This window comes from Pyrgilauda ruficollis, unplaced genomic scaffold (genome assembly GCF_017590135.1).
Source record: "Pyrgilauda ruficollis isolate IOZ18807 unplaced genomic scaffold, ASM1759013v1 scaffold40, whole genome shotgun sequence".
Classification (NCBI taxonomy): domain Eukaryota; kingdom Metazoa; phylum Chordata; class Aves; order Passeriformes; family Passeridae; genus Pyrgilauda; species Pyrgilauda ruficollis.
Window position 1 is genome coordinate 811560 of NW_024525490.1, and position 23444 is coordinate 835003.

The following is a 23444-nucleotide window of genomic DNA, read 5'->3' on the forward strand; positions in this document are numbered from 1 at the left end:
GGACTCAGGCTATTGCCAAATTGTTGATAAATTCAGGTCCAAAGCTATTTGAAAAAAGAAAATGCTCATTTCTTAAAACCATTACAGTATCATTGCATTTAGTTCTATTTTTATGAAAACATCCATCCTGGAAATCAGTAATGTGTAAATTAATTTAATGTGACTTATCACATGAAATTAAAAAAGATATCTCTGGTAACTTAAAAACTGTATCATTAGAATTTGAATCAAAACTTTTGCAAACAGGTCTCATGGACAAGTCATGCAATCAAGTAAAGCTGTGCTGGTTTTAAGTGAGTTCCTGAGAGATTAAAGGATTTCTGTGCAGGAAGATATAGCAGGATTGATTTTCAGATCTTATTTACTTAGTTTCTTTGGACATGTGTGCCTGATTGGTGGATATACACTTAATCTCACATTTGAGAGAAATAAGCAGGAAATTAGGAGAATGTTTGCTAATTTTCTGTCAGAGATGGGTTACTTTATTACACTCCATTGAAATGATTATGTTTTGTAAGCTTAATAGTTTAATTCTGTCACAGAAGTTCAGAGTTCTGTTAAAAATTGTTGTTTTATAAATCTCATCCAGAGTAGAAAACTGGTAATTCCCACATTTGGATGAATTGGACAATAACTTTGTGCTGTTCCTAGGCTTTGAGGATTTTTAAAAATATTTCTCTTCCACACAAATATGAATACCAATTTTCCAATGAGTTCTAATATTTTGATTAGCCTGTTGTTTAAAAGTGAATTTACCTTTGTAGGCTGGAGGCATTGGCAAGGCAGAGTTGTAGTATCATGCATGGCAAAGAGATTGATCCAAGACTAGTGCAATCCAAGACTATTGACAATCTTTTAACTTAATTTTTTAATGGGAATAATAATGTGTGCTTTGGAGAGTGAAAATTTTAAATATTATTAAAAACTAAAAGCAATTACAGTGACTCAGAAAAAATAAATAAAATAATTGAAACTGGAAAAGGCTATAATGAGATTATAATTGTACAATAGTAACAAAAACAAATAGTAAGCAAAGGAAGATTATGCTCTCAACTATATAAATCTCCTGACAATAACTGGTGAAAAGAAAGGGTAAGATGGATAGGGAACATTTTGGAAACTGATGGTGCAGTAATTAGCTGTGAGCTGTGCTGCAGAAGCACTACAAGCAGTAAGAAACTGTCCTTTTGGAGAATAGGGCCAAACTGAGCTATCTCTACGTGTAGGCTGAGTGGGGCAAGATGAAGGCAATTTGGGGCTGAAATCCCCTTTTTGGGGGGTAATCTGAAGGCAGGATGTGTTTGGAATTACTTGTGTTCAGTCATAACCTAATCTCCCATAGCACTAATTCTGACCTGTGGTAATGTCTTATTTCAGCAGTGATATTAGAATCCAAAAGTGAGCAATTAAGCAAGAGAGAGATTGAAATATTGTTTTTCTTTGTACTGTGGCAACTCCCAAAGGTTTTCTGGAACTTCTGGTTACTCTTACTAATTTTTTTTACAAATGTACCATCACAAACATGGGCTGACACTGCCAGAGCTGCCTCCACAAGGGCACTGTTGAGAGGGGGTTGGCTGCCTGGCCACATGCTCCCAAAGTGATTTATGTCAATGCCAACATGGGAGGAGACAGTCAAGAGCTGGGCTGATGATCCTGTGTTCCCCCACTGTTAAGGTCATCTGTGTGAGCGCATAGAAGAGGGGAGCAAAGAAACAATCCAGAATAAAATTCACTTTGAAGGTGTATTAATTCCCAGTTGTGCAGGTACAAGTCCCACTGTAAAGCTACAAGAAGCAAGTAGTCAAATGTTGGGGTGCAGAGCTGCCTCTCAGCAATACTGCATGAGGGTCCAACTTTCAGCACTCAGAGATCTGCAGTGTTAGGTATTGACAGGGATCTATTCAAAATAAAGAAAAAAACTTTTTTTTTCAGACATTACTCACTAGGTCTAATTTATGATTTATTTCTTCATGTCATGCCTCTCAGATTTAAGTCCAAATAACAATGTGGTTTATACTGAAAGAAGTATTTTGTTTCACTGGGAATTGTAGAACTTCAGGATTTTTTGCTTTTGCAAGGCCAGTAGCCAGATATTGTGTCCCTCACAGCAGTTTGAGAAGAGCTCTTGTTCATCTTAGAGTATACACAGGTTCCACTGCCTAGTGCATTTTTATATAGATTTTGTGTTGATTTGTTTTTCAGGTTGCTTCTCTGAGCTCTTCTTTTCTCCTTCCTTTTTCTTACTTTCCCATTCCTTTTCTATTCTCTTTTCCTTTTTTACCCTTCTAAATTAGAAATTACAGGTATGTTTTCATATAGGACTCAGGCTACTTCTGTACTAGCAAACAAAAACATACAGTGCAAACATCCAACTATCATCCACAGATCCAGAGATACTGTTATTTTCCAATCCACATATTTTAATGTTTTCCATGTTGTTGAATTGTTAACATAGAGGGTTTTTTCCACAGCAGTTTTTGCTTGGGGCCAAAGCTATCTGTGTCTCAGGCAATTCCTAGACAAGTACAAGTGGCAGCTGAGGCTAAGGACAGAACCTATCAACAGCTTCTTGGATGCAGCCACTCGTAATTTAGAGGAAAGAGAGTTGTCCAGAGAATTGCGTGGGCAGGTTGTGCATGTTACCCTCACAGTAAGTAAATGTTCCTTGGTGAATTTTGTTTGCCAGTGTTGATGTGGCACAGGCTTTTGTGTACAGAAAAGAGATATTGGGGGAGGTTGTGAATGACCTGTCAGCCTGGGCTGAATAGCAACAGGGCTGTCTATGAGCTGGATTCAGAAGTTCTTGCTGTGAAAGTAGAAGAATAATGCTGAGTATCCTAAATTCCTGATGATGATCAAGTTTGTCCTTTCTGACTCATTTCCAACCTGTCACAGCTCTGGTTCTCCATTTTGGTACTATTTATTTCCTCCTCTGCCCCTCTTCCTCAGGCTCCTCACTCCTGGTTCACTCCTTGTTGAGGAAGTTGAGTCTCTACCTCTGAGCTTCCCATTACACTCAACACTGGTGTTCCCTGGAAGCAAGACATACTTTGAACCCAGTTTTTTAGCTTGAATGTTATTACTGAGAGGACACTTTTTTTTTTAGAAACATCTCTGAGTGGCAATCTGAGCCAACCAAAGCAAAGCTTAGCTTCAAATGTTTGGGTCAAGGCAGTAAATTATATATATTGTTGCCTTCATGCTCACTTTGCACCAGAAAGGCTGTTTGTAAAGTTGTACATCTGTGTAGAAAACTTAGTGCATGGAAGAACAGGTCACAACCTCTTGGCAGTCTTATACACACCTAATAATAATAATAATAATAATAATAATAATAATAGACATTGCTCATATATGGGCATTTGAGTCTCTCAAGAAAATTCTTAATATATGACCAAGAAGCTCATATGCCTTAAATTCTTTTTCTTTCTCAGTGGTCTCACACACATTTGATGTCTTCATGTTTAGAAAGCAGTCTTTGTACTTCATGTTTAAAAAGGCAAACAAAGCTGACAGTGACTTATTTTATGTAGAGTAGAGGCTCTAAAGGCCTTTTTTAATTTATAACTTTTTTCAAGTCACATTTTCTGTACTGATCTTTGGCCATTTTTTTGTCAACCATTTTTTGTGTTCTTTGCATCTTGGCACAGTGATAGTGCCTCTGCTGGGGCTGGTGGGAACACGGGATTTGAAAAGGGCATGGATACTGAATCATGCACATCTTGTATTCTGATGAAAAACATGTACATGTCTTACAAGTTGCTCCCAGAAGAATTTTACTTAAATGTTAATAAGACACAGTAGTAATGCACTAGTAGCATCCATGAGAACAGCTGAGCATGAACTAGCAGTACTGGGAATGGGCCAGGTTAGATGCTGCCACTGTCCTGCCAAGGCAGGGGTGTCCCACGCCTGAGTGGTTGGTGTTGTGTGTCCTCCAGAGAGACCAAATTCTGCCAGCTTGTTCTCAGCTTCTGCCAAATGAGCCTAATTAAAACAGGAATATACATTTTATACTGTGGCTATGTGTAGCTACCTCCGTGCTTCAAGGAAAATGACAAAATTGCATATAAACAGAAAATTTGGAGGGACTGAAAAGGCAGTAATTTTTCCATTCATAGATTTGTTGCTGTAGGAGGGAAGATTATAACCATGTCACCTAGACTAGTGACATCTGAGTTAGCTGAACTGGTTTTGTGTGCTCACTGAGCAACTCTGTGGCATTCTGAACTTTTTGACATGGAGGATGGTGTGGAATACCTCCAAGATCACCTATGACCAGTATTTTTGACCTTGAATACAAAACTATAGAGTTACAGTAAGATACTTTTGTGTGGAGAAAGGACTTGCATACAGCATTTTAGCTTTTTAGTGCATGAACTGTTTCCTCTTGTTTTTAGTTTATGTAAATGTAGATTACAATTCACAGAAATTAAATTAGGTTATTTTTTTAAATTAGGATACAAACATAATTTTTTTTTCTAATTTCTGTCAAATGTAAAAATCTTCCAATTAAATGTTAGTAAGAAACTTTTTCTTGTTTTCTTGTCTCTGTAGTATTAATTTTCTGCTACGTGGGAATACAAGAAAAAGACCTTATTATTGTTATTTCTGTTAAGGTTCCATACACATTCTTCATGACAGTACCTTAATTTTGAATATCGCAAGGTGAATAGAAATAATTAGACTTTAATCTGTCCTGTTGGATATATGACTAAAAGCCATGTTAGGAAAATAGCAAATGCAAATTTCTTTCAGTGAAAACTTGAAGACTGAAGAAAAAGGCATTTTAAAAGTATTCTTACTTTAATATTTTCAATTAATGTAAGTATCTCTTATCATTTGATTTTTGGGAGACTTCTGGAGAAGTCTCAATTTTGTTACAGTATGCTTTTATAGAAAAGGAAAAAAACAGAGGCAGCAAACATTATTTATATCAGTGTTCACAATACTCTGAAAGTAGAAGTTAAAAAAGGGGACAGTCTCTGAGGAAGAGAGGCTGAAGTTTTACTTTCAGTCATATTAGATCTGTAGCTACTTTTCCCCTTTCCACCCATTTGTATGCAGCTGGACTGGAGGAAACCTCTGCAAGGAGGTCTGGATAGGTATCAGTGCTGCAGAAGAAAACATTCTCCTTTATTAAAATGTGGTCCATTGCAAAGTAGGAGCCCCATGGAGAGCAAAGGTACAGTGATGTTATAATTAGCATAGCTATACTCAGGTAAAGTGAACATCCAGCATCAGAAAATTATATATAACTGATTGAACTCAGCATCTTGAAAATCATGTTGTTAAATGAACTTTAGTGACTGGGAATTTGATGTTTAACTGTAGTTCAGTTTCTACCACCACTCCCACCAGAGGCCAATAATGTAGATATTTTGCCTAAAAACATCTATTGTGTCGCTTGTTCCTTAAAGAAAAAAAGGTGCCCTTCAGTGATATTTGATGAGCATGTTTGGAAACCTTAGCTCTAAAATAATGAGAAATTATTTTTCATGCCTACTAGTTCAAGCAATGCATCCCTTATAAAAAAGAAACACAGAATAATTTCATTGGAAAGAGACCTCTAAGTTCTGATCAAGACCCCTCATTAACCCAGTGCTGCCAAGTTCACCATTAACCATGACCCTACATACCATATCTACACATCTTTCAAATATCTTCAGGGACAGTGATTCCACTACTTCTCTGAGAAGCCTGTTTCAATGTTTGACACCCCTTTCAGTGAAGAAATTTTTCCTAATATCCAAAATAAATCTTCCGTATTGCAACTTGAGGCCATCTCCTCTCATCCTACTGCTTGTTAGTCAGGAAAAGACTGACCCCCTGCTTGCTACACCCTCCTTTCAGGCAGTTGTAGAGAGCAATGAGGTCTCCTTTGAACCTCCTGTTCTCCAGACTGAATAATCACAGCTCCCTCAGCTGCTGCTCATCAGACTTGTGCTCCTGACCCTTCACCAGCTCCATTTGCCCTTCTCTGAACTTGCTCCAGCCCCTTGATGTCTTTCTCCTAGTGAGGGACCCAAAACTGAACACAGTTTAGTTTTAGGATTTGAGGTGCAGCCTCAGCAGTGCTGAGTACAGGGGGACAATCCCTGCCCTGGTCCTGCTGACCACACTATTGCTGATACAGGCCAGGATGCCATTGGCCTTCTTGGCCACCTGGGCACACGCTGGCTCGTGTTCAGCTGATGTTGACCAGCACCCCCAGCTCTTTTTCTACAGGGCAGCTTTCCAGCCACCCAGCCTGAAGTACGTTAGGGGTTCACTGGGATCCAAGGGTAGGACCTGGCACTTGTTTAGGTTGAACCTCATAAAAGTTGCCTCAGCCCATCAATCCAGCCTGTCCAGGTCCCTCTACAGAGCTTTCCCATTTGCCCTTCTCTGAACTTGCTCCAGCCCCTTGATGTCTTTCTCCTAGTGAGGGACCCAAAACTGAACACAGTTTAGTTTTAGGATTTGAGGTGCAGCCTCAGCAGTGCTGAGTACAGGGGGACAATCCCTGCCCTGGTCCTGCTGACCACACTATTGCTGATACAGGCCAGGATGCCATTGGCCTTCTTGGCCACCTGGGCACACGCTGGCTCGTGTTCAGCTGATGTTGACCAGCACCCCCAGCTCTTTTTCTACAGGGCAGCTTTCCAGCCACCCAGCCTGAAGTACGTTAGGGGTTCACTGGGATCCAAGGGTAGGACCTGGCACTTGTTTAGGTTGAACCTCATAAAAGTTGCCTCAGCCCATCAATCCAGCCTGTCCAGGTCCCTCTACAGAGCTTTCTTTCTCTCCAGCAAATCAACACTCCCACCCAAGCTGGTGTGATCAGCAAACTGGCTGAGAAAGCATCAATCCCCATGTCCAGTTCATTGATGAAGGTATTAAACAGGGCTGGCCCCAGCACTGAGCCCTGGATAACACCAGTATCTGGGAAGTTTCTGTGGAACACACAGCTTCCTTTTAGGAGTAGTCCTCATATGAGGTTTTCCACCTGCCTGTGCAATTGTCAGGTGAAAAAGTTACCTCCAACAGGCTCTTCTTTCTCGGGCTCCATGCAACTTTATCTGCTTGCTGGCTAACAGCAGAGCACACTGTTCAATTTACATCCAATCCATGGGAAGCTTGTTGACTCTTTTCTTTAAAAAATACATGACAGATTCTCTCTACCCTATTCTTTTCTCACCTCTGCCTCTTCCCTTTGCTGTGTGTTAATGTCATGTGCAAGCCCCAACCTGACCTACCTTCTGTGTCATCTTGGACAGTGCTTGCCAGGAGAGCTTGACTGCTGTCTGCATTGAATGGAGAAGTTTGGGTCATTGTGAGCCCCTTGCTGAAGTATGATGGTCCAAGGGGAAGTTACTCAATTCTGCCACTTCTCAATGATGCAAAGGCTTTAGCAATCACTGTAGAGCTTTCAGCCACCTTTTCCTTGAGCTTTGGAACCAAATACTTTTTAAAATAAGAAATTGAAAATTCCTATTTCTTTTCTTTAGTTCTATACAGACAAATGATGACTATCTTGTGTCTAAAGCTCCAGTGCAATGCCATTTCATTCAGGGGTGTTAGCCACAGCTCCACTCTCTTTCAGTAAGGAAATTACTTCTGCAGCTTCCTGAGGAAGCTGATTTAACTCTTAAAGTTAGTGCTAGATGGGTAAGCAGTGTGTACACACTCAGGACACTGCATAACAAACCAAATTAGAAGCCAAACAAGCCAAGAGAAGTCACAGTGAACAATCTAAAGGAAGCCGTTGATGACAAAGAATACTTTATTAGTAAAAATGTATCAAACTTCTGAGAATACGACTTGGTCATCATGCATTAACTTCCTACAGTATGAAAGAAAATTGGTGGTGGTTCTGCATGCCTGGTCATTGTAGGTCCTCCCAGCCAGGAGGCTCTTCAGAGCACCACTAAGCAGTTGCAGTTTGCGCTGTATGAAAAAGCTGTCCCGAAAGAAATCATCCCAGAATCACCCATTGCAGCACTGAAATTACCCTGATTTGGTGAATTCCATCATTCACAAATTCCCTATAGGCTGAAATGGATCAAGATATTAATGTGATCTCGTGGCTTACACTTAGGACATTAAGACAAGAGATATATCACCATCAGGTAAGTTTTCTCCATAACAGAAATATCAGAAGCCTTGCATTTCAGACATGTCTTTGCACATAGCAAGATATTGCATACTTTATTTGGTGCACCAACTACCAACCAGATACTTTTAGATATTGTTGTTAGCTTATATATAAATTTGGAAATTTACTATTCCTATTTTGGACTGAAAGTGCATTTCTCAATGTGTCTCTGCTCTGGCTGTACAATGAATAGTTGATTAATAACTGGTTTGTGCGTCTATCCATAATGCATACTTGCCTAGTCAAACCTCTTCTGTTGCTTCTATATATCTCACCAATAGATGGAGTAGAAAGTGCCATAAATTCTTTAAAGATTCATTCAGGTGACAGCTTAATTGTACAGTAATTCTGGCCTGGAAAAAGTTATGTAATATGATACCAGCTTTTACATTTGTAAATAAAATAAAAATGCAAGTGTCTTTACTAAACAAGGCATTTGACAAAAAGACTTCCTTTTACCTCAGCTATTCTTTGGTGTTCTAGCATTAAAGAAAATTTTTTGGAATATACTATTGTACACAGCTGTTTGGTAGGAGGAAGTGAGGGTGTCTTCAGTGAAACACATAAGTTTTGCATGCAAAGAGAACTATTTTTGTTGTGCATTAATATTCAGTTTTGTTAAGGTGGATCAAGAAGAAACAAGTTCTGTGATCAGCAGATTCTTGACAGTAATCAATCAACTGACATTGATTTCCATGATTAAATGCTCATGTTTAGTATATAACTTGCACAATTAATTGCAATGTGTACCTCTCAGAGAATGAAATGAAACCAAACATGATGCAGGGATTTCTTTTTTTCTTTGCCTTTCCACTATTATATTGTCATGCTTTATTATTCCTGAGTCTCCCTATTGTGAAATGTGAAATTATGTTTGTTCATATTTATCTACTTGGCATTCTTAAGCTTTGTGACACAGGAACCATGAGTTTAATGGAAATGTTATTTTTATGCATTTCATACTTCAGTAATGCAGTCTTCAATGTATAAAAAAACCAGTCTTACAGAACAGAGTTTAGACAGAGTGAGTAATAAAATATGCTTTCTCTTTAGAGATTAAGTGAATAACTACTATCTAGTTTAGTAATTGTAATTGTCTTGCTCTTGCCTGCTTCTTCTCTCTCTCTATTCTGTCCAGGAGTGTCTTTCTCCAAGTCTTGATTGCTAAATGGCGATTATATAATGCCACTGGAACCTGGGCAATGAAAACAGTGAAATGAAACAATGAAATGACTTAAGCATTGAAGCTTGCTTTTACCATCTCTTCTTCCTCTCTTTTTACTATCCTTTCATTTTTTCTTTCCCTTTATCTCCCAGGATTGAAAACCATCTGGTAAATATAGGCTTGAAAATTCAATTACAGCAGAAACATTGGTAGATTCTTATTTTTCCTCAACATCTGATAGTGAGGAGAGACTTAAAGTGAAAAAGCTGCCTTTGCCATGAGTGCTCTTCACTATCCCATGCTTAAGGGAGAGGGAGGAGGCTGCTCTCCAAACTTCCTCTACCTCAGAATCAGTTCAGTCATAATTACATAACCACATTCAAACAGGTTCAACCCCCCCACCTGGCAAGAGCATATGGTGATGTAAAGAGATGTTTAATCTAATGTGCTTCCTTTCTGTTGGAGTGAGGCAATGACATGTTCCAGGCATCAGAAGAATCCCCCAGCTGGTGCCATCTCACTACCTTACTTTGTGTGCATGGGCACACAAGGCTGACCAGGGAGCAAGTGCTACGTGACCCTTGCTGAAGTTAGAAGAGCTGAAGGGTTGACTTGAATTATTGATGGATGCAGCTCCCATGCAGGTTATGCCAACTCTGTGACCCTCTCACCCGCCCAGATCCTGTTCTGCTGTGTCTCTTGTACCTATCACAGGACATGACAGGGACAGCTGGTGCCAGGGTAGCCTCTCTGTGTGAGATTTCTCAGTGTGAGGGTAGAGCAGACCTCTTATCAGGAACTGGGCTATCTTCTCTAAGCCTGTGGAGCTAGGCTAGCACCACTGGGCTAGAGAGAGGCAATGGTAAATTGTGATTTAGGCAAAAGGACTTCAGTCTCTTCAGGGAAAGGTAAGTCAGAAGATTTTCAAAATGACAGTGTGCTTTCTCACCTGAACCCCTTCTGTGATAACTTAAAATGCAATAGCACTAATAAGCCATAATTAGCAGTGAAGTCCCTTCTCATTGCACCCAAGAATGTGCTGTGAAGAGTTACGCCTCTTCTCTTCTGAAAGTTGTTGGAGCTCTCCCCCTCTCCCTGTTCTCCTTGAGCAAGAGCCAAGAGTGATGTCTGCCTCCATTGTAAATAATAATAGACCTGGTGGGAATTGCCTGAACCAACAGTTGCCTTCTCTTAAAAAGAGAAATAAGTTTTTACTGAAGTTCATTTCTCCTGGCAGCTTGGGAAAAGGCCAGGTTGCTCATGCTGGTGGTTGCTCATGCTTCAATCTCTTCTGCTGCTTATAGCTTGAGTTTGCTGTTGTTTTGTACATTTTGCCACTCTCCCAAGTATCTTGTCAGAGATTTTATACCAAGTAGTTTATGTTTGTCCTTTTCACCTAGCCAGATATGGCTCTAAATAAAATACCTGCTCTGAAAAAAAAAGAAAATTGGGAACTAGAAAACAAGTCAACCTTTCAAATGAGCAACAAACTGCAGTCATATGTTTGAGGAGAGATTTTAACCCCAGTCTTGAACCACAATTCATCTGTATTTTGACACGCTCCTGGCACACACAACAGACAAGGAACATCAAATATGGCTTCTGAAAGAGCTTTTATGCTGGAGGACTTGTGCAATCCTCCTGTCTGGGACCTGAGGATGCAGACTTGTGATAGCTCCTGAGAGCTGGACTTGTCATTTCACAGAACTAAAACAGAGTCACAAGATTTTTCTTATGTTATTTTTTCCCTTTAATTCAGAACGATTGAATTACCAGTTTTCAATGATATTTTTAAAGCAGGGTCTTAAGTGCTTCCTTTTTATTTTTTTATATTTTTTAAAATATAAACTTAAGTATTGCTTTCATGGTACATTTTAGCTTCAAAAAAATTCTGGAATTTTGGTATGCATTTTACAGTCAGAGTAAAATATGAGTAGAATTGAAAACTTAAATTCATGAAATATCAGTAATTCTGTTGATTATGAACCCAGAATATCTGTTGCAATTGCCTTGCTTGATCTTTTTTATAAAATGTAGTTCGTATGATTTCCTTTAAATAATACTTGTTTGAAATTGACCCAATCTTTTAGGCAGAAAGAGATCTAATTATGATTTTAAAAATAGAGTAATGTTTATAAGAACTTCCCCTTATCACAGTGCTCCTGATGAACATCTAGTGACATATTTAACAGCAGTTTACTTTAGTGCCATTTCAAACCCCCAGTAAAACATTTCGTAATGTAGATGTTCTGTAATTTTCAGTCAGATAGTTGTTATTGTTTTTGTCTTTATATCTTTTTGTGTATTTGGGTTTCCTGTCAATGGCTTTGTTTGGAGTAAAAAACTTCTAAGAAAAATGGAGCAAGACATAAATCACTTAGAGAGTTCCTGAAAATAATGACAAAATTTTTAGTAAAATATTTGAAATAATTAAATTTACCATATAGTGTGCAATTGTAGGCAGAAAACAGACTACTGGATTATTGGTTGTTAGATTTTTGTTAATTTTTCTTTTTCCCATGTGTTAGAGAATTGATACTGTGTCCAGGATTTCAGTGAAGGAACACAATTAAAAGTTCAATGTTTTCCAAATAAAATAGTTTTTAATTGTTTTTTCTCAGGAAGGACTTCTTACACCTCCACATTAATAAGCATTCTTCTGTGCTTCAACTAACCACCCACTCACTTTCTTAAAAGGATCATCTATCCCAATTACCATTGAGACTTTTCAGTCTCTCATTAAATTTGGAGCACTAGGCAATTTAATCAGGTGGTGATCAGTGTGATATTAGAGAACATGACCTTTATAAAGTGTATCTAACAAATTTGGATATTCTGTGTTACCAAACATACTTAGTGTTTAGTTAGTTTACAGCTCTCTTTGGGGAAAAAAAAGTGACTCATAGACAGCACTGGTAAGCATTAAAAAAAAAAGGTTTTATGTGTGTTATTCGCCTATAATTTGAAGTGTTTTCTCTTGCATGTCAAGCAAATACGAATTTCCACCCCCCATTTGGACAAGTTTGAATCAACCCTGGAGCTGACTGAGGATGTGGGACACTGGTACATCATCATTCTTCAGATGAATGCCACATTCTGCCTTTTTTTTTTTTTCCCCCTAGTCAGAGTGTCATCTCCCATTGCTTGCAGAGAGGAACCCTCTTGCAGATGGAGCTTTTACGTGGTGAGCTGTGAGTCAGAGGCGCCCGTGGGCTGCGGAGCGGAGCGCGGCAGTGGGAGCGGCAGGAAGCGGAGGGGGTGCCGCAGCCTCTGCCGCCCTTCTGGGCTCCGCGGGCTCTGCGCGCTGCCGGGGACGCCGCAGCTCAGCAGCTTCCAGAGCGGCCTTTGCTGAAATCCCTGGAGACTTAGGGGACTGCTCTGCCAAAAAGTGGGCTTAACTAGGGCCGATATGTAGAGCAGGAAATCTGTCAGGCCAAAAGAAGTTTCATGCTCGTGTAGAAGGGTTTGGCATGGCAGTATTGAAGCACGCTGAGCCGTTCAGTATGACTGCTGCCTGTGGTCAACAGGTGTTAGGAAATCAGAGCTATCCTGGTACCAATGAGACACGGAAAATTTTGTTTGAGTTTAGTAAATTCAGTTGTGCAGCACAACACAAGATCTAAAGAGACTATCTTTCCCTAATATTCAGATCACAAATCTAGTTGATTTTTTTCCCCCTGCTCATAAGACTGCAAACACAGATAGCCCTTAAAAATTCTGTAATTTGAAGCCTTTGATTCAAAACCTCAGACCAGCAGCTCAGACATGAGTGTTTTCATGGATAATCCTGATTAGCTAAAGCTGTCCACCCATGTGCCATTTGGAAGCTCTAAATCTAGATTTTTCATCAAAGAAGGTGAATTGCAAGTTACGTAGGCAGGATTTGACTTCTGAGAGTGTGAATATATTGTTTTCTCCTCTAGTACTAAAATAGTCGAACGGATGCCCTGAGATATAATGTCCAGTGTATTTTTGCATCTCTGTTTTAGACATTGACATGCTCTGAGTATCCATATATCTTTTTCATACTATCTTACATTATGTAGTGCAACATTATTTAGTGCTGCCAGCCAGAGAGGAAGAGATGATATCCTCTTCTCTGCATGCAGATCTCTGAATTCCTCTAACATAATCCTCATATCTTTCTTCAGCTAGGCCCATCTCATATATCCATATCAGAAGTACAGAAGTATTTTTGTCAAGGAGTCAGGACTACAAGTACATTTGTGAGTGGTAATTTAAAGGTGTTATTACTATTGCAGTTGAGTCCTGAATCAATTCCTTCTAGGAAAAGAAGGCCAGTTTAATGAGATCAGAATTAACAAAGGTTCACCAATTTCTTCCCTCTGTGGTGTAAAGGAATTAACAAAAAAACTCTATGCCAAAATTTAGCATCCTGGTTCTACCTTTCGTATTTCCCAAATACACATCTAGGAAGAAAATTCGTCAGTTGTCTCTAAGCAACGTGTTAGGCAGTGTTGCAATTTTTCATGTGACTCTAAAATAATTTATTTCATGTAAATGTAAATAGTGAGGACACCTATGTTGAATGGTGGATTAGTTTTTAAAAGGTAGAAGATTTATATCTGATTATTTTGACTCCTTACTATGAATCTTGTCTGGGAATGCTGCTCATCAAAAACTCACACTGAAATGGGAAGAAAAAGGTAAGATTAAGAAACAGAATGCTTTCAATATCTTACAGCATGTAAAATTACCAATAAGTCTTTTAAAAAAAGATATTATGTTCAGTAGAGCATGTTTTTAGGGATGAACCTTTATCCTTATTCAGATATGTCAATTACTGACTGATTAACACAAGATGAATTGAAGAAAGGTCTGGAGGGGATTTTACAGATGTCCTAGTCATGAGAAACTTTGCAAAAAGCTTGTGAAGCTGCCCACAGATTTGAAGCTGTGAGAAATTTGAAATGCCATGGATGACTACGAAGCTACTGAAATTTCTGATGTTAATGGACTGCATGGTAGGGATTATGAGCATCACTTAACTGCTCTGCTTTTACAGAACAGACTTTTCCTCTTCTAATAATGTTAATTATGAAGCATATGTATTCCGAGATGACATAATGGATGCCATTGTTCCATTTATGAAAACATTTGATGTTTACTAGTGTTGGTGAAGGGTAGTGTATTGCATAATCCTGCTATACCTAATTTTCTGTTGTACATAATACAGCACTATTTCAGACACACTTTCTTTGCATGCCAGTAGAATGCCACTGTTTTCATCTTCACATTACATGCAGTAAAAAGCTATTCCCACTTTTATTATAATCAGGAAATCAAAATACACCTCATCCCATGCCTTCATTATTTTAGCAAATGAGTGGTGGCCTTCTTCAGCCTGGTGAGTATTCTTTCCAAAGAAAATCAGTCTGATTTTCAGCATCTGAAAGCTCCAAATTATTACTTTTTCTCCAACAGGTTTCCTGGCTTTTATCCCCTGCAGAACTTATTTGGACTAAACAAAGACATAAGCAAACTTATCAAGTGTCTGGGATGAACATAAGAGCTGGTAGATGGCAACAGCTACAGAGAATAGAGTTCCATTTTCAAAACAGTCTTAAACACATCTTCCCATCCTTTTTCCTCCGAGAAATGTAGATGGGAGGCTTTCAGTTTGGTCCTAGATGTGCAAATACAACTATGTTATTAAAGACTACAGAAAATTAGTATTTTTCTGTTTAGCTGTTTTGTTCTTGTTACCATAAGCAAATGAAACCAGCAGACTAAGACCTCTTTCACTGACAAAAAGCTCTCACATATCAAAAAGCTCTTTCTACAGAATGACAAAATTACACCAAATATTTGCTGCCTCCATGCAGAGGGATATTAGTCTAAGATTTGAATAATTCCTAGAGTTTTACTGACGTCCCCTCACCTCCATATTACTGATGCAGATTTTCTGGGATGTTCCCCACTTCCATCCCATCCTCAAACTGATGGAAATGTTTGGAATTGAGAAGGATTTTTCAGTTACTATAAGGAGAGCAAAATTTAGAATACAGTAGAGATTGAATACACCTCACTACTTTAGGAACTGAAGATCCCTTTTTCTCAGATGTGTAAATCTTAACAGATTCTATCAGGTTCAAAGCTTAAGTAAAGTACATATTCTAAAAGTTTTGTCATTTGAGCTGAATTTAGCCCTTTCTGAAATCTTGTGAATAAAACATTCTCTGCCTCTGCCTTACAAGACAGGAAGCATTGATTTGGGGACAAGTGCTTCAAGATGCGCTCTACTGTTCATCAGTCTGAGGTACTAAATTGCAGAAAACCTTATAATGTTTTGGTCCCTCATGCCCATCCCTAACGAACTGTTTTATAGAAGGTTTAAATTATTAATATTGCAACAATAAAGCTCACAGCTACTACTCAGCTCCTTAGTTGGCTGCTGGATAAAATTCTCTCTCCACAGTGGTGGGCATACTACATTAGCAGATTGGGTTAAAGACAAACCTCACAAAAATATGGATATGGAAGAAGTGAAAATAATAGCTCAGAAAAAACTTGGAAACTGTTGATGTTAAGTGTGTCAAAAGCACTGCAATTGAGGAAGGACCTTAAGGGTGCTCCTTGTGTTGTCAGTGAATGTTTAGTTTTGGTTTCCTTTGAATGATCTCTCTGCAAATGAAAAAAAAAACAAACAACCACAATGCAAGCTTTGTTTCCTGAACTGAGAAGTATCTTCGAGCCTTTTACACACACACCTTTTGAAAATGTCTTTTCAATCGACAGTTTTATTTTGGCTTGGACTCAGTCTTCTGTGACACATTTTTAAAGTGGTTTTGAGTAAAGGAATACAAATATATTTAGCTTAGTACTGGCTGAAGATTATGCTGTTTCTGGTGGTCTATGCAAGATGGATCCAGTCCATGAAAAATATCTTTCTAATAGAGAGAAATCTATCCAATGTTATTATTTTCAGGAAAAAAGATTGTTTTCTGAGTCCAGTAAAGCTTGTCTTGCCACCTTATTGAAGGGTGACCCCATTAACCTTCATGATTTGGGAAGTATGAACAAACACTACTGCTGCAGTGAGTGCTTTTTTTGCTAAAAGAATTCTAGGAGTCTGCAAAGTGCAGGCTTACTATCCTTTTCATTTTTATTGTGAGTAGATGTGCTCTTTAATGGGGCTCTGTAGGGAATAAAAGATCCCTTTTCAAATGCCATTAGTCCACAGCTGCTGTGATGTCCAGCCCCCAGTTAGACTGGCCACCACCCTTCCTGCCCTGGGGTCTGTGGCTGGTGTGCCCAGCACTGTGGAATGGAATGGAATGGACTGGAATGGAACAGAAGAATACATTATTTTAATTGGCAGGGACCTCCATTGATCACCCAGTCCAACTGTGTGACCAATTCAGGGCTGACCAAAAATTAAATGAGTTACTAAACATAGTCTTGTTACTGAGGGCCTGTGTACTTACATGCACATAAGCTGTATGCTTTCCTCCTTGAAGCAAAACAGATTTTGACTGCAATTCCTCTTTGGAGGTATTCAAGAGAAATTATAGATATGGAGGAATAACAAAGCATTCACTTTAACCGTGTGCTGTACTGTTATGTACCTAATGCTGCACAGTCACACTGGAGCCATCACTAAGGGTTGAACCCAGAAAATTGTTATGAGTTTGGGCCAATGAATTTGAGAAGGTTATGCTAGGCCCAGATGTTTTTGGTGTTCAGACTGATGTTTAGGGAAAATCCCATCAAACATGGTTGTTCTGGTGTCCTGAGCTAAGCAGAAGAAACTATTAATGTTCAATGTGAGGATCCAGAAATGAGCTCTGTGTTAAGAAATGTAGAAACACACCTATTCATGCAGTAGTTTTTGAATGCTAGGAAGTTATATGGTAGAAAAAATACTAAATTCTTACTGTTATCAGCACACGAGTATAATGTAATATGACAATAATTTACCTAATTTGATGGGTTTTTAAAATTTCTATCTTAGAAGCCAAGTTATTTGAGACTTCTTTTCTGTGGTACCTTCTGTTGAATCCTTAGTCTGAGAAACTGTAGGACTCTGGGTCATAAGACAATCACTGATCTCTTTCTAGTAGTTAGAAAGTCTGTAATTTTGTTCTGTATTTATCTCCCAAAGTGGCCCAGGAGGCAAGAACAGCGTCTCCCAGTTGCCAGCTGTTCCCTGGCATCTCTTCTGGTTCAGGATGCTATGAGATTTGAACTGGGCTTAGCTCAGCTGGTCAGACCCTGGTGCTAATACCACCAAGGCTGTGGGTTCAATCCCTGTGTGGGCCATTCACTTCAAGGCTGGACTCCATGATCCTTGTGGGTCCCTTTCAAATCAGAATATTCTGTGATTCTGAACTAAAAATGCTCTGTTGGAGCAGGAGTTGTCCGAGTTGTCCTTACCTAGGCTTTCCAGCAAGGTCTGTATGTAAAAGGATTTGACTCTAGTTCTTGGAAATATATAGCCTCTCCAAGCACCCATCTGCCCTCCTATGAAATAGCAATAAAAAGCATATATTCACAATGATATTTCAGGGGTTAAGTAATTAATGTGTTGAGTAGCATAATGCAGAAGCACTCTGTATGATTAAGTACTTATGTACTTAATTAGTTTCAGAATTTGATAATGTTCTTTGTGGTCTCCTGCTGTGGTTCATTTAGAACTTCTGCTTGGTCTTCCCATAGGAGTATAAAGTATGTTGTACCCAGAACACATCTACAACCCTTGTTTCAGTCCCACCAAAAGTGACAGGACACATTAGCTTTTGGGGATTTCCAGTTTCTTTGCAAAAATATTGGAACCCAGAGGAAATACTAATGCTATTGGGCAGGACTGTGCATATGACTGTTCATAATTCAAAAGCAACTACGTCTTTTCCTAGCACTCCTCTTGATCCTTGGGGATAATAACCTATGCCAAAGAGACACAGACAGATTCAGGCCCAATTCCTGAATCTAACTGCAGAACTAAAAGTGGTTGTATATGGTTGTGCAAGTTTGTACACCTGCACAGTCATGGCTTAGTTTTCCAAGCAGCTCTTCTTGCTGAAGGTATTGCAGATATGGCACTAAAAAAGGTGGTGCTGACTGCAAAATAGCTGGTAATCACACCAAGAAAAAAGAGTGACCACTGTCCTTGTGCATCTCAGGCACAAAGAGAACTCTTTGGTGAACATTGCTGCACTTCAACAAAGGAAAGATGGAGTTGTAGTCCTCTGTGTGACAGACTCAAGTAAAACCTGTTAATGCCAACTCAGATTTTGGAGACAGCGCCTTCAACGAGAGGGGCAAATATACATTTCAATATGAAGAGCAGACAGTGAGGTGTAACATTTGGTGACAAAATACTGCCTGCTCGGTTTTTTTCTACAACTTAAAGAGAAAAAGGAAGAGAGAGTATTTCGTGATACAATGCAGATGTATCTCTTCCAAACTGATAAACTTCTAAAAACTGGTAATACTTCCCACCTTCAGGCCACCACACTTGCAAAAGCTTCAAGTATTTTAGCCACAGCAATTTTTCCCTAATGTCTGAGATCGTGACTAACTGTAGGTAGGTAGTCACCTCTGAGCTTTAGATTTAGCCTATTCATCTATGGAAACACCGAAACTCACCACTCCTTTTAACTTTTGTGTACTTTTTACAGTCCACTCGCTGTCATCTTTCTTCAGCTGTTAGCTCTCTTCCTTATGGGTAGCATGATGGAGCCTGATTCCAGATTGTGGCTTCTAGATGCTATGGAAACAGAAGTAAATATTTTTACTTTTTTTTTTCTTTTTTTTTTTTTTTTTTTTTTTTTTTTTTTTTTTTTTTTTTTTTTTTTTTTTTTTTTTTTTTTGGTATTTCTTATTATATAAGTGCATTAGTAACAATGCATGGCACAGGGAATGCAGTGATAGAATGTGCTGTGCAGAGCTTACTCTTTGTTGCTTAGCAATTAAATGTATGCACGTAGCAGCAGCACTGACAAAGATGCTAATAAAAAGTGACAAGTTATATCTCCAGAAAAAATTACATGATTAAGAAAAAAATATCTGTCAAGATACTGGAGCAACAGCAAATGGTACATATGGATAGATCGTGTCCCTCCTGAAGGCAAGATCTTCAGGTACTGACCACTAGAGGGGCTGAGATGATGGAAATAGAAGGTATCCACATTTATAGCATGGGCTACAGACACACAGTTGTGCAAACATCATGGTAAGGCTTTCTGTTGTTGTTGTTGTCATTCCTTTATTATTTGTATTTGTTTTTATCCATAAAGTGTCTTCAAACATGTTCTATTTCCTTTGTTTCATTTTTTTCCTCAGTGTTCAGGTTTGCAGATTTTTCACAGCATTTCTGTCTATCGAATTTCTGACTTTCCTAGCAGATCCTTGTGTCACAGTATGTGATTTTATTTATATAACGTGATGCAATCTTTTGTGTTAATGTGAATAGAATTCTCTTTAAAGCTCGTTCTTTAAGAATACTTAGCTGCTTCTCTTTATTTATTTATTTTTAATTCGGAGCAAACATGAAACAGGGGAACTGCACTGTAGGCTGCAATTCTCAAAAAAGCCCAGCATTTAAAGACTTCTTTCTATGTGGGATTTGTATGTTTAACCTTTCGCTCCTTCTCTCTCATTTTTAATCTTCCAAAATCTGTGTCATTTGTGTTGTGCTCAGGTAGTGCATTGCTTCTTGGGCTGGTTAATACCGATTATACACTTGCTCTGCTGTGGATAAACACAGTCATCAAGGTTTTTTTAACGCTTTTTCCAAACTGGCTTGACACATTGTTGCATGAAATTATTTTTTACTACATTTAAAGAATAATTTACAGGTTCAAAGTAAGTACTCTTAACACATTTATTAGTAACTGTGGTACTTAGCAAATATTTCTAGTTATGTGGAGGATTTAAATAGTTTTTCTTCTAATAATACTTTCTGCATTTTAGAGCTTTTCCTCATTAGATTTCTGCTCACCAAAGTGCTGATTCTGCACTTGACAGTCTGCCTGCATAGTGAATTGCAGGATCTGGGCCCAATTTTGATCTATTTATATTATAGTCCATTTCATTTTAGCTGAATGAAAGTACTAATTTGGCTGTACTTGCTTTCAGCATTATTTCAAGTTGTGCCAAATCATCAGACAGTCCATTTGGAGTTTGGCGGGCTTTGCTGAAGCTCCTGCACTTTTGGTCAAGTGCTATTGAAAAAATGCAATTTATAAAAAAAAAAAGTATCCTAACTCTTGGTTTGGTTCAACAATTCAACAATTCCGGGTCTTTATCTCCAGCTTTAGCAAATAAGATGGACCCTGAATCAGTGCAGATCATGTTGTATTCTGTGTTAACAAAATGAATCAGACTTCTTTTAATTCATGTACTATACCCCCCCCACACGAAGAAATAAAAATGAAAACATACAATAAAAATAATAGTTAAAAATTGGAATATTCCCTTATTTTTTCCTCCCCACCATCATTATGACTGTATTCATAGAACAGTTATTGAGATAACACTGACAGAGTAACCCTGTTATATGATGCAAACAGGAGAAGGCTATTTAATGAGGGGTTTTTTTGAGCTAGTCCACCTTATGATCACTTCACTTGTTCTGTATTTTTCCAAAAAGGAGTCTTTTAGCATTAGTTAAGCAGGCAGAAATTATCTTGTACAGATGCAACTATATTGCAACTCCAATCAGTGAGGGTAAGGAAATAAGTGTGTAAGATAGAAAAGAAGGAGAAGAGCGGGAGATCATGGTGGTGAGATATTTTATGTGCATTTGGTTGTGATCTTTTTAACAAGATGTTTTACATCTAGCTCAGGACACTGAATCAAACCTCCAGAGAAGAGAAGATTTGAATCCACTGTGGTGTTATAAACCAAAATTTTCCTCTTCCTCCTACTCTAGTAAATGCTGTCATGGCAAAATAAGCTTTGAGAGAATCACTTTGATTTGTGAAATACTTTTCTCCAAAATCTGCATTTTGAAAGCTATTTCCAAATAAGCCTGTGCTACCCAGAAGTAGCAGAAGTATTTCATGTTCTAGAAAGATTTTTTAAAACATGTTTATGTATGCTTTCCTTCCCACATTACCTGCAATGACATGAAAACATAGTGTGTGTGTATACATGTATGTATGTGTGTATACATGTATGTATGTGTGCATATATAATGCAGAGGGGAAAAGCAAATGCTTTACAGAAATGTCTACTTAAATGTCTGCCTGAAAATGTATGCAGTACATTCTTTTTTAAATAGCCTCCTCCTGGTAGTACCTTCACTCAGATTCTCACCATTCCCATACAGTGTTCTGTAAATACCCTGTGAGAATGACTAGCAGGGAGGATGATCTTGCATAACAGGCAGCTGACTAATTTAGACCAGGAACATTGATCTACAATGACTGAAATAGTCTCAATCTTGTTCCGATTTCGACATTTGAAGTTTTGGCATCACACCCATGGATACTTGTGTAGCTGTCACCGGAAGTCACTGCTCATATATTTTACCATTTTCAGGTAGAGCAAGAGAGGGCTAAGCCGCTCCAAATATATTAAAAAGTTAGAATTTTTGTGTCATATGTGTTTCTCACACAGAGAAGGCTAGGTTAATTTTTTGTGAACTGTCTCTGCCCTATCCATGTCTTTAACACATACCGTAACAGGCCCTCTTCTCCATCTTTCTCAGCATGCTACTTTTCCCTCCATATTTTATTCACCTTTCTGAGCACTATATCTTGACCTAAACTGTCAAGACCTAATCTTGACCTAATCTTTCATCCATTTAGATTAATTAATGTTTTCGTAGAAAGACTGCCTCCAAAAACTTACTGCAATAATGAAAGTCTGAGGTCCATCTCTCACCCGTATTTTCTTCAGTTTTGGACCACCCAGGCAAAGCCAGGCCCTATGACATATGTTTCACAGGCACACTAATTGGGCAGTTTCTTTTGCCACCAATATCTTTGAGACATTGATTTAAACCAGTGCTGGACGCTGCCAAGCCAAACACTGCAAAGAGGCAGGACTTGTTTGAGGACTGGTCTGTTTTGGGTCTGAAGCCAAGGGACGAAGCTGAGCTTGCAAGGTGGGAATGTCTTTGAGTGTAAGTGATGGCTAATCACTACAGACTCTTGGAGGTTAGCTCTGATGTTTTCATTTGACTGATATTCAACTCTTCCCATAGGTGTTGGTACATATTCAGTGCCATTGTATGTGCATGTATTTGCAAACACATATGAGAGTTCATTGGGGTCCTCCTTTGACTCCAATGGGCTTTTTCTCCATCCATGCTCTTGCACTTGTCTTAGAAGAGACCTTAAAAAACTTCCAATGTGCTATTATGCATGTGCTACATAAATAGGCATACATCTTATATTCTTTGCTGCCACAAAGATATGAGTCATACCTGCAAGTAATTTTGTTTTGAGTAACAGCAAACTGGATCTGAATTCCTAAAGTAGGAAGAAGTCAGGGAAGGAATGACTATGTAGTTTGCTAGTTTTGTTTTCAGCAATGATTCCTGTAAAATAAACAATGCTTTATGAAATATTTGCCCTTAAAAGAAACCCAAAACCTAACCTAGAACTGTAAAATATATTGCCTTTGCATTTGTTCATTTATATTTGTATTCATATTGCAAAAATACATCTAAAGTGAGTAAAACACAGAAAATGAATAGATTAAGAAATGAGCACAAATTTTTGCAATTAATTTTTATAAGAAAATAGCATAATTTTTTTCTCTCCCCTCACTCCCCAATATATCTTGCTTACAATAATCAGCTCACCAGTTTTAATCTTAACTACTTAGACCTAACTTGCAGAAAATGTTGTTATGGCAAAAGTAAACTAGTTTGAATCCAAATTTTCTTCCTCACTAACAAACACCAGAAGAAAGTGATGGGTAAAATTTAGGACACTATTGTATAATAAATGAGTAATCTGAGAAAATGTAATGCATAGACAACAGTCGCTCCTTGCTGTGCTGTTGCTCAGATACACAGCTTGGTTGAATCTAAACATACTGATTTATAAAAAGTGCAGATTTGGTGATACATACCCCACAAGCCTGAAAACAGTGAACAGGAAGATTTATATTCATATAACTGGCTGCTACCTATTTGAAAAGGCCCTTTTAGGCATACAGTAA